We start from the raw sequence: 15,405 nt of genomic DNA, 5'->3' as shown, positions 1-15,405 counted from the left end.
GCAGGGCCTCGGTCTGAAAGGCTCATCCAGGTTCTAGGAGCTGATTTTCTGCACACGTTTTCCCTTCTTGTGGCCTTTTCTTTCAGCGTCTCTCCTGGCAAATTCCTACTGATCATTCTGCACATTCAGGAGGGTGCCAGCTTCTCCAGTAAGCCCTACTGGGCCTTCCAGACTGAGTCATCACCCGCTCTGTGTTCCCTCAGCACCCTGTGTCCACCCAACACAGCGCTTACCCCACTGTACTGTGATTACAGGCTCATCTGTCGTCCTCCTTCCTGACTGGACACAAAGCTCTGGCCAAGCACTCAGCACAATGCATGGTTCATGAAAGCAAACGAGATGGATGAATTCAATAGAAAGAATAAAGCAGAAAGTACGTGTATTCTCCTTCCAACCCCAAGTAGAGGAGTAAGACTTAAAGTGCTATCTCTGAAGCTGAGATCTGATGATCAGACGCAGACAGGTGGGCGCCCACATTGTGGCTACGACATTAGCCATCAAACCTGGGACAGCGCTTCTCACCACCACTCACCACAGCCACCTCCTAGTCTCCTCTCTCACTCCCTCATATATGATCTACTCCTGAGTGCAATACATTTTATTATAAATCCCTCTCAAATGTCTCTACTTCTCTCACCACTTATACAACATTCTAGTCCAAACTACTGTGATCTCTCACTTCAACAAAAGAAGTATCACCCCAAATAATGTACTTTTACTTTTTCCCAGGCTTCTCCATTCACTGAAGCCAAAGTGGTATTTTGAGGACACAGATCAAGTCAGAGTAGTTCTCCTTCAGTGGCTTCCCGCTGCTCTGAGAAGCAAGACCACGGTCTTTAAGATCACTTACAACGTGATACTGCAACTGCCCTCCCCAGCCTCAAGTCCCACCGATTTCCACTTTGTTCCACGCACTGGGCCACACCTGCATTCTCTCAGTTCCTTCACAGTGCTCAGCTCTTTCCTAACTCAGGGTCTTCTGTCTGTGTTTTTCTCTTCCTGTAATCCTCTGTTTCTCTGTACCACAACCCCTGCCTCCTTCACTCCCTTCATTCTTCAGAGAACAACTCAAATGTTCTTCTTCCAGGAGTGATTTCTCTGTCTGGTCTTCCTACTCTCTCAGCACCTGTGCTTTTCCTTTAATATGGGTCACTACAACTGGTAATCACGCACTCACATATGTGATTGTCTCATTAATCTCTGTTTACCCTACTAGGTTAAAATTCCCCTAGAGATTAGGACTGTTTTGCTGAACATATCCCTAATGACCATTGTAGGGCTTACCACATAATAGGTGCTCCAAAAATATTTGTTGAACAAATTAATGAATTCAAACTGCAACAGAAACTTAATTGAAGAATTGTGAGTGTAACAAACAGTAAGATGATGAGCATTTTTATGACAAGAACACAGGGGAAACAAGTGATTCGATGACATCATTGGAGTGGTCAAGAATAACTGTTTTAAAAGAATCTGGCAAATGAGCAGCATATGTAACAGATATGTCATCAACGTAAGAACTGATTGGGTGCATACGGGGCTCAGTCTTCCTACACATCGTGCACTGAGAGCTGTGGATGTGTGAAAGGAGGTGCCACAAGGGGACAGGCAAGTAGGAAAATCAGACTCTTCCCCCTTTGTTAATAGGTATTAATGTGAATGAGATAAAGTAAAAGGTCATGATCATAAATGCATTAAATCAGGGGAGGATATAGCTCAGTGGTAGAGTGCGTGCTTAGCATGCATGAGGTCCTGGGTTCAATCCTCAGTACCTCCATTAAAAAAAAATAAATAAAAAACAAATAAATACACCTAATTACCCCCAAAAAAATTAATTAAATTTTGAAATAGGTGTATTAAATCATCTAAAACCTGAATTTGGGTATGAAGAAGTTTATGAATAGGAGAAAATTCTGGATAGTAAATCAGGGAAACTTTCACGACAGACATAAGCCTTGATTATAGAGTGAGGTTCTTCCGTGCGTGAGAAATAAACTTGTAGAAAGATAGTGATGAGAATGTTAGAGAAACAGTTTTTCTATTCTTACAACCTTAGAGAATTGGAAAATGGAAAGCATCTCAGAGGACCTACTGTATAGCACAGGGTACTGTATCCAATTTCTTGTAAAACATATAATGGAAATGAATCTGAAAAGGAAAAATATATATATATATATATAAAACTGAATCACTTTGCTGTATATCTGAGACTAACATTGTAAAGCAACTACACTGCAATAAAAAAATTAAAATATAACTAAATAAATAAAACCATCCTGGTGACTTCAGTTGTCAGCTGCCATAGGGGCCTAGCCAGATACTTCACTGTCTATTCCCAAGAGAATTAGACATTTTTATACTTAATAATTTCCTTAAAATATAAAAGGAAAGAATGCTGGGGGTGGTTCAGTGAATAAAGGAGAAGGGGACCCTTTTGGAATAAACAGTTATTTCACATGCAGTTTTTGAAATTTCTTGCCTGGAGTGTGTCTGATATTTGAGGGCTTAAATTTTCCCTTTCCTATCTTTGGATTTTTTAATAAGAATGATCAGTGATAATGTTGGTTGGTTTATCTTTTTTATTTCTCTACTTGCAATCAGTATTTTTTTTTTTTAAATCTTGGTTTTCTTTGTTGTTTTTGTAACTGCTTCTTCACTTCTCACCAATTCATTTATAGTGCCAAAACAAAGAGGTTGGAATTTGAGGCCAGATTCTCCTTATTCTGATCCAAATTTGCAAAAGTGAAGCAAAGGCACATTTGTCAGCTTTCTGGCAGAGATGGGTATGCTGGGCAAAAATTCGTGTTGTTTTTAGAACAGGGCTAAAAATCTTATTTTCTCATTCCTACGTAAAATAAATTTTGGACTGTATGACAACATTTAATGCCAACTTCAATGTGTAGAATTCCAGCAGTTTTTGTTTGTTTGTTTGTTTCTGAAATGACTTCAAAATTCTGTATGCCTGTGGCTTTATAAAAAGGCACCCATTTCCTTATTCCACATTGCAAGCATTCTCCAGCTTATCTGCTCTCTCTTTAAGCCAAATCTATTGGTTCTGAAAGTCAGTTAGGATCAAAGATCAGTGTGGCTTAAGAAGACAGATCATGGGCCTTGGTCGCTGTCTGCTGAATAAATCTATTCCTTTTTTCTCCTCTTCTGCTCACCCTCCCATCAAAGTGTCCCCTGTTGTGTTTTTCCCCACCCAACAATGATTCCCTGTGGGCACTGATTAGAATTTGGAAAACAAGAACTAAACATATACTCCAAATACCCTGTGGCAGGTTGGAAAAGTGATTTGGCATGCTGGACTGGTATCTCAACTTCCTTTAGAACTTGACCTTTAAAGTGAAGAAATTAGGATACCTATTGGGTTATTCCTTCTATAATATAATGACTCTCCAGGAGCAGTAAATTTGGACACTTCATAATAATAAGCTTCTCCATTCTCTGTATAATTTACTTAGCTCCTTTGGTGCTAATAGGATCTGACTCCAATATGGTGCACAGCATGGGTTCCTAGACAAACACAGGTCCAAGGCAAGGACACGGAATCTGATCTCTGCTGTGCTGCCTTGACAAAGTGGCTTCCTTCAGTGGTTCTCTCCTCTCTACTCACTCATTTCTTTCTTTCTTTTTTTAATTGAAGTATAGTCAGTTTACAATGCTGTGTCAGTTTCTGGTGCACAGCGTAATAGTTCAGTCATACATACACATACCTATATTCGTTTTCATATTCTTTTTCATTATAGGTTACTACAAGATACTGAGTATAGTTCCCTGTGCTCTACAGTATAAATGTGTTTATCTGTTTTATATATAGTAGTTAGTATCTGCAAATCTTGAACTCCCAATATATCCCTTCCCATCCCCTTCCCCACCCTGGTAACCGTGAAGTTGTTTTCTATGTCTGAGTCTGTTTCTGTTTCTGTAAATAAGTTCATTTGTATTTTTTTAGATTCCACACGTAAGTGATATCGTATGGTATTGTTCTTTCTCTTTCTGGTTTATTTCACTTAGAATGACACTCTCCAGGTCCATCCATGTTGCTGCAAATTGCATTATTTTATTATTTTTTATGGCTGAGTAGTATTCATATATATACCACAACTTATTTATCCAGCCATCTGTCTATGGACATTTAGGTTGTTTCCATGTCTTGGCTACTTGCTCATTTCTAACATTCCCAATGATGAAGTGGTATCATTGCATTGCACCATTTGTATGGAAGACACTAAAAATGTACCACTGGGAATTCATGTTAGTTGTGGAGAATAGCCAAATTTTAAAAATAGTTTTGGTTAGAAGCATTAAGTTTTATTTTCTGTAACTTCAAAGTGTTGTTTCTGTCTTCTGACTAAATAATAGTTGTAGAATTTCAGCTTTTCTTCAACTGGACAGGAAAAATTAATTGGTTCTTGGGTTCATCATTGGCCAGGCATTGTGCTGATTTGGGGGTGACAGTACCACATGTGTGTTCTGTGACACAGAAACACACTTAGAGCTTTCCAAATGTGCAAATGCCCTGTTTTTATTTACTTTGGATAAGATAGATTCTACTTTTCCAAGTGGGTGTGTATATCAAACATCATAATAAATAGAAAATTTATAACGTAACAGCAAACATTTTATTAAATAAAGTAATAATATATGCAAAATGCCCACTACCTATTAGAAGCCTAAAATGGAATGTCAGTCAACCATCTTTGTCTTCTAGGCTAGCTGAGAATTATAGAATGAAATACGGGGAAGAAATTGTGAAGATATCTTTTCCTCTTTATAAAGATTGAAAAAGTAAAGCATTTCCAATTGCCTGCTCTGAGAGTTTGAGGTTTTATTAGTGTTGTCAATAGGCTGTAAGGGTTATTTTCTTGTTTCCTGTTTAAATGTTAGCTATAGGATATTAATTATATAATAACTCTAGTTATATTCCACAAATAATGTAAGTATAAAATGTCGATAAATTGATTACCACTAATTGCAATATTCTTATAGAAAATTGTAAAAGTGACAATGTGCTCTGAGAATATTTACATAGCAGTAGTTCCTAACATGTTTTTCTGCTCAAATCACTGTATTTTTAATAACTATTCCAGAGTTTAAAGAAGACTATGTGTGTCATTGTTCTTCACTTGTGTCATTTCTATCAAGTTAATATTTTTGTGCTTAAATGTACTTCAAGCACTTTCTTTCACTCATACAATTTGCTTTCAAATGGAAGCAATTTGAAAACCCAGATAAGTGGCTGAAGTAGAAAGTTTTCTCTTCGTTAGCAATAAATCAACAAATCCAATTATGAAAATGTGTATCTCCAAAAATTTGACAAGACAATATAGTCAGCTTCCAGTTTTACAGGATCAGCAACTTAGGGCAGGTACACATAAAACAAGCTCAAATATATTATTCAAGAAATGGGCCATAAAATTCCATTGTTTAATCAGCAGAAAAGATTTGTCATGGGGACAAATTGTTCTGTGGTCCCTGCAGGTTTAATCTAAACCTGAATCTTGGTTTGTGGTGTACATGACAGCTTACCTTGAGGCCTGAAAGGGTGAGCTCTCCAAGGACCACAGGTGAAGAAAATCTCTCATTCAAGGTTGAGTGCACCTACCAATGTCTTTTTTCTTAGAATCATACATAATTAGCTAACGACTTATTCAGAGTAAAGATTAACTTTAATAATATATTTTTTCTGAATTCTCTTGAGATAATGTAATTTTATGTATCATAGTGACATAATTCAACTGTTGGAATTGTTTTATCTTTCATAAATTCCATAACTGCATTTTTAAAATAATATTTGCTACAGAACAGATATCATTTCAGCCTTGGGGAATGTTGGTTACAGTCCATGTAAAAAACAAAAACTTCTTAATGTAAATTACAAGATCTAGAAAAAGAGTTGATTTATTGTAAGTTTTAGTAAAGTTTTATTAAACAATAGGTTAGCAGGCCAAAAGGGACTATGTAAAGGACGTTAAAAATATTTGACCCTGTCAAGGCGTTATGCTAGATTAATACAAAATGAAATGAAGTGCCATAGGAGATAAGGGTACCTCTGTCAAAATGGCATATTTATGCATTGGTTAGGAACCATATGCTAGGGATAATCGAGAAAATTAAATTAACATATAAAATGTCACATGTACTAGGTATACTGGTGACTCTTGTCATTGGGCACTGAGGAATTGAGGAAAGATTCAGGAAGAGAGTTAAGAGGAGTCTGGAGTTACTAAAGATAAAGTCATTCACTTTTGCTTCCTGACACCTGGCCTTAACATAACTCTGATTCTAATTTTAGTAAATTACATAATCAAGAATAACTTGAAATTTAAAAGATTGTATTCAACTTTGAAATTATTTGGAAACCTAGTCACTTTCCCATACATTCCAGAAATAATTTTTTATTTTATAATGTATTAAATATTTATTTAGCTCATTAACTGACTGGTGTTTTGAGGAGGTGTCTAGCAGTTTGAGTAATCTTCAATGTATATCCTTAACCTTACTTTATTTTTAGTTTAAAATATTTTGTTATATATTTTTATTTTTTGTATTTTGCATTATTTCTAAAATGTTATGAAAGTACTTGGTACAGTTTCAGTAATCTCACTTGACTTTCATCAATGCTGGGTCATTTTAAGGCATTTTTAACTGTGGGCCAAGCCATTAAAATAAATATATACAGTCAGCTTTTAATTATATAGTATAAAATATTGTGACTATATAAAAATCTTTCTTAAAATGTTTTTTTAAAATCTAATTTATAAATTTTATGTTTCAAATGCTGCCAAAAACATGCTTTGCTTTCATAATCAGAATTTTTGCATCAATCAGTACCTTTGTACACAAAATCTTGATACATTGGGTTACCTTTTTTTAGGTATAGCATTTTTATTATAATAAAACCAGAGAATTTTATAGTAAGCATACTTTTATTTGGTTACATTATTTTGAGAAATAGCACAAATGTGTTCCCAGCTATTGGTAAAATATATTTGCTTTAACTAAAAGCTTAGATTTATTATGTCAGTAGCAAAAACATAGTTTCCTTCTAAGCCTTTTGCTAACTAGTAGATCTTGCTAAGATGTCTTGATCTAATTTAGTATTATTGTACTTTCCTACCTAGGAATCTCAATGAAGATAAATAAAAAGGCAACTGCTAGATTTTTAATTAGAGAAATATATAATCATGATGTTATTTTCTTAGTATATACACACACATACATATATATATTTGAATTTTATACCCAAAGACACACAGCTTTGGATTTCACAGCTCATTTGGTATTTATTAGTTTGAATTTCAGTATCTGATCATTTATTCATTTTAAAGTTTTATACATGATAATATATAATAGATACTCATTTTTGTAGCCTATATTTTTAGATACTAGAAATTGTGATCTTTTATATTTAAAAAATCTAACTTACTAAATTGTAACAGCTGGAGCTGTAATACAACCTGGAAGAAACCTCATTTTTCAGAAGTTTTCATAAAATACCCCAAATTGTTACCTGAAAGTTAACTGACTTAATTAAGAAAGGTGATGTTCTACTCTGACACCACACTCATACTTCCATGAAGACATCGTTTACAAGGATAACACTGGCCCCCAGACCACCCCTAGGTTAATGGTCCACTGTGATGTGAGTGGATGAATTGAAGCCATACATCGGTGTCATAAGATAAAATGATTGATTCATAGGTAGTGTGAACTAAGCTTTCAACCGTTACTGTTGGAAAATGTGGTTTACATTTTTGGTTTTCCTTAGTTTTGGACCTCTCCAACCCTACCAGGTATCCACTGTCATCATGTTCTACTTTTCTTTCACTAAGTGAGAAGAAAAAGGGAGTGGGTCAGAATGGCTTTGGAGACTCCTGGCGCTTGTGTGGATGTGTGTTCAAATCATATAACTCAGATTCTCTCCAAAGTTCACAGAACCCTTGTAGAAGATAGTCATATAGTAATTCCATTCTTAGCTACAGGAACCAATATGATTAGGCATATAGGCTCTGGTGTCACATATGGATTCAAATCCTTCCTTTAGCACTTATAATCCATGTGAATTTAAGTAGGTTAATGTTCCTCTGCTTCAATTTCTTTAGTTTAAAATAGGAATTTTAATGGTCTTTACAATATAGGCATTAATACCTATAAAAGCCTGTCACACTAAACATATGACAGTCATGATTATTAAGTCTCAAATGTTGGATAACAGAATGTGGACATTCAGAAATGATCATTGTTAAAAGTTTATTTATCTTAGTAAATGAGTTCTGCTTCTTTCTGATCACCTGATTTTTTTTTTTACCAAAGCAGATTCACTATAACAACCTTTGTGATAGTTACTTACTCATTATTTCTGAAAGTATGATTTGAGTCTATGTCTTTAATGAAAGGACTGACACATTCTTTATTGAGTTAAGTTAAATAAAATTGATCTCAGATATTCCTTTCTTTTCCTAATTTCCAAAAATAAATTGAAATTATAAAATTTAAGGTTAAGAAATGTTTTTATGTTCAAAATTGTTTAAATTATGTTCTGGAGTAGATTGAGAGTTATAAATAATATGCCTTTAGGTTGATTAGTACACATTGTATCCTCCTTTGTTTAGACACCAAGTTGTGTTGATATGTCACAACTCTTTGAAAATGAGTAAGTGCAATTTTTATGCTGCTGAGATTATAGCATCCTTGGATATTTACTTTTTATACATAGTATACATAGTCTTCAAGAGATGTTTTTTTGTTTTGTTTTGTTTTGGTTTTTTTTGAGAGTAACTGAGTTATCAGGGAAGCTCAATAGAGAAAAGAATTTAGTCTGATACGTCATGCTCTGCTTCTATCCCCTCTATTGATGTAGCAAGAATAACACCAGCTCAGTGAGGTGAAAAGTCCAAACCTGTCAAGTCAAGAGTAAACAAATACATGATCTAGATCATTACTATAACAGGGGAAAATTGGAAAAGCTGATTTAGACATTGCTATTATACTTTAGTATGTAACTATATCTTCAATTTTGAGAAGTAGATTTTTATGTTGTGATGCTTCAAACACAATCAGTACAAAGTTTAGGTTGAAATAGCAAGGAGGACAAAAATAAAATTTTTTTTAAATCTCTGAATTGAGGAAATTAATCTTGTCTAGGAGTCCTGACGATTTTCAGAGATTAATATCTGATTACATTTCTGTGAACTAGAACTGAAAATAACTTAAATAATTAACTGAGATTATTGATTGATGTTATATAAGATCACTTAATGTATGTAATGATTACCTACAAATAAAGGTAATAATTTCAAAAATATGCCAGACTTTATTATATCAACTCAGAGCTCTATTATCTTATTATCTATTATTCTTATTCCAGTTTCACTTGAAAAATAAAGGAAATCCACAGTGAACTGAATACACACTTCAAAAGGCACTTCGATGTAAGGATAATAATAGAAGTAATGATAGCTAACATTTATTGAATACTTGCTATATATGTCACACTCTGTATGATCTATGATTACATGCACTATCTCATTTACATCTTCTAACAATGAGGTTGGTCTTTTATAGTCCTTATCTATATGAGGAAATTAAGGTCAAGAATGATTAGGTTATTTGCCTTGATAATACATGAAGTACATAGAAAGCCTCAAATTAGAATCCTTGCCTATGCCAGAGTGCACGCATTTAACAACAACCTAGATAACTTCTCACTGTTACTTCCTCCCATATTTACCCATTCTGCTCATCTGGAAAGTGTCAGTTCATTTAAGACTCAGATTAAAGGTCATTACCCATCAGAATATTTCTCTGACTATTGCATCATCCTTTTGCTTATCTACAGAGAACATTAAAAAGTTGTTTAATTTTAAGCCTTTCTTAGCTAAGAGCATTATTTGATAGCAGAAGGTCCTTCATGAACTGATAAGTACAGGATTACTGATAATATGCAATTTACAATCTGAATAGGAATAGCCAAACATTACTTAACAAAGAACACTGAACACCCTTAATAATTTAAAGGGATTTGCTGGCACCAAAATGGATGTAGAAACACAATAAATGTTCAGATAGATTTGATTACTTAACTTGCTTATTGTCCTGACTCTATTGAGAATTTCCCAATTTAAATATCACTTCACTTTTTCTTCTTCACTTTCAATGTACTAATTCTAATACTTGCCTCTCCCTAACACCTTTCTTTCTCTCTTCCTCCCTCCCCCTCTCTCCCCACCTTCTTTCTTTATAACTCTCCCTTCCCAGAGGTCACTAACAATTTGCTCTCCTAAGCAAACTGGTAAAGGATTAAATTGGTCTCCAGCATTTTCTTCTCCTAGAGCCCGCACTAGGTAATACTTTACCCTTGCAGTTCACTCTAGCTATCGGTATGATGTCAAGGTTGAAAGTATAAAGTAATTAATATTATTAACTTACAGATGTCCTAAGGGTCCTGGGAAATCACTTCATCACAGTCGTAATGGAGTCTTTGGGATGATTTCCAGCAGTGGCCAGCTGTGAGCACCCTAGCAAGCTTTGGTGAGTATGCCTGGCTTTAAGATTAATTTCATGCAGGAAAATTTAAAGCCTAAGTTATATTACTACATAAAATAATACAATGATAATACAATGATAATTAAAATGAAAATATATTGTGACACGTTTGTGAGTGAGTAGAAGATACCCATCATCCTTGAGGGACTGTCTTTTCCTGACACCTGGTTACTTGGGCACATGCTCTGAGGTCTTTAGAACATCAATTATGTCTGGGTGCTACTGTCACATCCAAACTGTGAATGAATGGTTAGACAGAGCAGTCTGCAAAAGTCAAAATCTGATGAACTAGATCCGTTTCCCGGACTATTCTGGGACCATTTTCTGTGCAGGACAGTGTTTTGGTTGTCTATAATGATCATGCTTACTCTTATTGACAAGTGATAGCCTTTTGTGCAGTGATATAACCAGTTCCTAATGTATTTTCACCATTTCCAGCCAGAAATGTTTATTATTGGAGATATGCTCACAAATACCTCAGTATCTCTTGCTGGTGATTTCTTCTATGTCTCCTGTGTCCTAGCTTGAAATTAGAACCTTTGGGAGTCCTTTTTCCTTTCAATTATGATGTGATGACAGAGGCAGGATGTGATGTCCTCAGGAGGATAGCTGATAAACTAGACATAACCCTTTGTGACATTCCAATACATTACTTAGGGTCTCAGCAAAATCTGAGAAGTGTCTTTAGCAAATTATTCTTTATTATTACAAATTTTCCAAACTTGATTCTTTAAATTTAAATCACTCTAATTTCTTCCTTCAAAATTTTTTAACCTAATCATCATGGCCATTAACATACCCAGTTAGAAAATTATGACATTAATATAATTAAAAATAAGTGCAGAGTTTGAGAGGCAAAAATTGAGTTTTATTAACATTATGTTGTAACTTCATTACCCAGTTGTAGTAACAGCAAGAAAGTTGTTGTTCAGAACTGGAACAAATACTCAGTTGCTCTGCTGGAATTTAGCTTTTTGAACCCAGGCTGAAATTTGCAGTTGCTTAAAGTGATTTTAAGCCTTCAAGGGAGTGTGTTTTTATGTAAAGTTGGAAATTTCAGCTCAGCATAATGCTTTTTCTAAGAATAGACATGTGGAATATTATAAAATAGTAGTAACTTGAAACTGTGGCTTTTTGAAACCAATTCCTTATAAACATGCAAAATGGATTCATATATGTATATGTGTGTGTGTGTGTATGGATCTGTTCTGAATACATTTTATATTATATGCAAAATGCATTCATATATATATATATGGATGCAAAATGGATTCATAAGTATACATGGATCTGTTCTGTATACATTTTGTATTATATGTATATAAAATGTACCAAATCATAGAAGTGAAAACACAGTAAAGAAAATACTAGAAAATGAGAAAATATCAAAACCAATTTTTAAGCATTTTAGGTTATATATTAGTTTCTTAGAGCTGCTGTCACAAGGAACCACAGAGTGGCTGAGAACCACAGAAATTTGTCTCATGGTTCTAGAGACTAGAAGTCTAAGCTCCAGGTGCCAGCAGGGCCGTGCTCCCGTGGAGCCTCCTTCCTTGTGTCTCCCAGCTGCTGCAGTACTAGTGTCCCTTGTCTTGTGACAGCTTAGCTCCATCCTTCACGCAGCCGCCCCTCACGTCGCTTTGTGGAGCCTTCCCTCCGTGCATGTGGGTCTCTGTACCCACACTGCTGCTTTCTTATCAAGGACACCAGCCATACTGGATGAGGAGCCACTCTAATGATCTCTTTTTCACTTCATTATCTCTGTAAAGATCTCATTTCCAAATAAGGTCACATTTTGAGGAACTGGGAGTTAGTTCATTGTAATTTGAATTAGAGAATGCGAAGAGGTGGGTATTTCTGTTCAAAATTGCTAAATCCTAGAAATCATCTTCCTGATCTAATGTACATAATTCTGACCGAATGTTTTTTAATGTGAAGAAGTGTGCATGTATATGAGGGTGTGTGTATGAGAGAATGGGGACATGCATATAGTCCTGTTTCCAGGAGGACATGCATATAGTCCTGAGAGTACCATCATTGTGTTGACAAGCACTTTACTTTTGTCTTTGCTATAGTCAGAGAAAATATGATAAGGGACAAACTTAGATGATACTCCCATATTCCTAACATCGTCCTCGAATGTTAAACCAAATGATACTTTGGGCTCAGAAAGTCCAAATCTATCTTACTCAACTGAAATTTCCACCTTGAGTGTGCATAATGTCTTGCTAAAAATTGAATAGAGAAATAGTAAACTTTCAGTTTTGTTGGCAGAATTATTCTGAGTTGTGCTAAAATAAGATGTTGGAAGAACACAACTTATTTTCCGATGTCAAAGGGAGTGATTTTTAGGGGAAATAGGTATCTTTTAACTGAGGAATCAACAGCCTTGATGGGGGAGTTTTCAAGAAAGTGCAGGAAAGTGGCACTATTGCCACCTGCCAATTTTTCTGTCACATTTGTCTAAACACATAAGAGTAAATCTGGTCAGCCATAGCTACAGACTGCCAAATATATAATGTCTGCTTAGTATTGATCCTTTTCTGTTCTGAGCTCCAGTTGAATTTACTTTATAAGAGCTCTGGACTATTAGCAAATTTTCCTTCCCATCAAGTTAGTTAAAATGCCTATTTGGATTATTGAAATAGGTTTCTAATTTCCCTATGTCTCCTACTCAAAATCAGAACAGTTTAATTTTCCAAATACGCAGCTGTGTTTGAATCACATTCCTGCTCAAAAAACTCTGTGTACGTCAACTTATAAAATTAGGTAAAACTCCATCTCACATGCAAGGTCATTTGTAAGATTGTTTCAGTCCATGTGTAAGATACACATTTATACTACTTTTACTGGGGGTCCATATTAACGTCCAGCCTGCATGAGCCAAATCAAATGAAGCATAACTGAACTCTAGGATCTTAGAGGTTCAGATGATGATAGAAACCCACCTCCCCTCTCTCATGTTGACAGATACTAAATTTTTAGTATTTCTTTTAACTCCAGTGTTCTGAAAGCTTTACAAAAATAACTGCTTTTATTATAGTGAATCTTCTTAATTATATGTTTCCTTCTTTCCTCCCTTTCTTTCTTTCTTTTTCTTTTTATTATACAACTTTCTTCTCTTAAGGACTTCTTGTAAGTTTGCAAATTCATCCCAGAAATGTTGAGAACAATATTGAACAGTGTATTCCAAGCTGGATTTGACCTACAAATACCACAGTTATAGATGATTCTGCATTCAATATGCTCTTCACTTTTCTATAAATTCCTTTATTTTTTCTTACTTTAAAAAGTGATACAACAACTTTCTGAATTGGTATTCAAATAAACACACACTTATTTATTCTACAATTTAAATTTTAGGGTTTTTAAAAAATCTTACATAGTTATACCATTCTGACGATAATCATTCTACTTCACCATTCTTTTATCTGAGCAGACCATTTGAACTTTGTGCATAAATGTAATCTTCCAGTTTCTTTGTGTTTGGAAATTCTAATTATATTCTTTCATCTTTGTTTCTAACAGGAGCTTAATTGGTGTTTTAGGCAACTGACTTGATAATTAGGGAAATGTTTTTCGATGAATTTTCCAATGTGCACCATAGAAAAACAAATTGATGAGAACAATTTAAAAAATCAATTTTAAATAATTATGACAGAAAATTGAGACTCAATATAATTGTAAAAAACATAGAGCAAATGTAACAGAAATGATAGTCAAACATTAAAAGTTAAATGAAACTTTCCTCAGGCAAAAAAAGACAAGGAAGAAGAATAAAAAGCAATCTAGAAGTACCTAGGTAGAGCAGTAGAAGAGAAAAAAGAACTTACATACAATAGAGACAAAATTTAACTGGCTGCAGACTTCTCAGCAACTCTAAATGTTAGATGGCAATGGAGAAATGTATGTAAAATTTTGAAAGGGAAAATACTGTAAAGAATTTTTTTCTCATCCAAGCTGTCTTTCTTGGGTAAACAATCATAAGACACTTTCAGTTACACTAGGACTTAAAAATATACAGTATTCTTTTTAAAGTACTTAGATTTGATGGCCAGCAAACTGAAAAATTGAGTAAGAACCCAAGAATACAAAAATTATGCATACAGTGCCTGACTATAAGCACTCAAACCAAATAAGCATAATATAGGTATGTATAGTGTTATTATTAATCTAGTTACAAAAGCTGAATGCAAATGTTAAAAATGATATTTAAAGAGAAAAATCTAATTCTAAACAGCCCTCCAATTCCTGGATCCAATTAACAAATATTGGGAAGTAGTTAGGCAAGAGTAATGAGTGAATAAATAGATAGATAGATACATAGATAGATAGATAGTAAATATTTCCCCTCCCTTTGTGTGTAAATGTTTGTGTCTGTGTGTGTGAGCACATACCAAAAGTACTTGATATCATAAAAACAAAGAAATTGAAGTCTACATGAAAAACAAGACCCAAAAAATGGAACAAAAAAGGAACAAAACAACATACAAAATATTCAGTATAAGAGCAAAAACACAACTTACAACAATACATTTAAATAAAGAAGGGATGGTGACTCTTTGAGAAGGAAACAGATGAGAAGGCACAGCTCTCATCAGAGGCTGTTGCAAAGGAGCTCACACAAGCATGGAGTGAATAGGACAGCAGGGGCACCAGCCAAGAGATCTTTAAACCCAGAGAACACACAGGAGAACTTCCCGTGGAGTGCACAACCAAGAATTATTTCAAACTATATCAATAAAAATTATACAGACCTAAGAAAGGTAAATCATAGGAAGAGATTTTAGATACAATAAAGGTAAAAAGGCTACAGAGAATCTGATCAACATGTGTAAGAATAAGGACTTAATT

At 34.5% G+C, this 15,405-nt stretch overlaps 1 long non-coding RNA gene across 2 annotated transcripts in view; it reads left to right on the top strand.

Moving 5' to 3' along the window:
- The window catches only part of LOC116660011, a 138,288-nt gene that overhangs the window by 95,788 nt on the left and 27,095 nt on the right, over positions 1–15,405 (top strand). For both annotated transcript variants that reach the window (XR_004315368.1, XR_004315367.1), the window contains one exon: positions 10,437–10,536. This is a non-coding gene — a long non-coding RNA (uncharacterized LOC116660011). The remainder of the gene's footprint in view (positions 1–10,436; positions 10,537–15,405) is intronic.

This window comes from Camelus ferus, chromosome 26 (assembly GCF_009834535.1).
Source record: "Camelus ferus isolate YT-003-E chromosome 26, BCGSAC_Cfer_1.0, whole genome shotgun sequence".
NCBI classification, from domain to species: Eukaryota; Metazoa; Chordata; class Mammalia; order Artiodactyla; family Camelidae; genus Camelus; species Camelus ferus.
The sequence above is the reverse complement of the archived record's forward strand: the minus strand, read 5'-3'. Positions and strand labels throughout refer to the sequence as shown.